Below are 630 nucleotides of genomic sequence, written 5' to 3' on the forward strand. Positions count from 1 at the left end.
GTAAAGTCCGTAAATTAAACTTGACTTTTGCTATTTGTAACTCCATGTTTTCTACTGGATACTTAAGCAGAGCAGCAAGATATCTTACATTCTCAGGCAGAACCAGCATTTACATGCTCAAGGTTTCACTTCAGGAGAGTCTCTCCTAAGGCGGAGCTAAACAAAAAAATAGGAAAGCCTTGTGGGGTATGGAGACAGCCTAAGCTCTAATCTAGAGTCTGCTAGACTCTATCAATGACTATTAAATTTAGACAGTTTCCACAGTTTTATAACTATGTGGGTTAAAAGATAAAGACTTTTTCCTATTTTAGCCAGTAAAATTAATCAAGGAGAGGGGAGGAAGGAGGTATTCAACAAGAAAAAGTTAAGTCTATTTAGACTTAACTAATAAAGTCTAGATAGGAAAATGAGGTTTTATATTCTCATTAACAAAAAGGTTATAATAACATGTGCCTTGCTAATCTTGGATATGAAAGGGTTTTATAAACCATAAATATAATTTGTAATATTTTAATATGTTAAACTCCTATAGGGTTTTTTTTTTTTTTTTTTTTTCAGTCTGCAGCCAATAATTAGAACTACATTAAAACCAGAGAGGACGGCCGGGCACGGTGGCTCAAGCCTGTAATC

The sequence above is a fragment of the Colobus angolensis genome, unplaced genomic scaffold (assembly GCF_000951035.1).
Source record: "Colobus angolensis palliatus isolate OR3802 unplaced genomic scaffold, Cang.pa_1.0 Scaffold332, whole genome shotgun sequence".
Taxonomy (NCBI): domain Eukaryota; kingdom Metazoa; phylum Chordata; class Mammalia; order Primates; family Cercopithecidae; genus Colobus; species Colobus angolensis.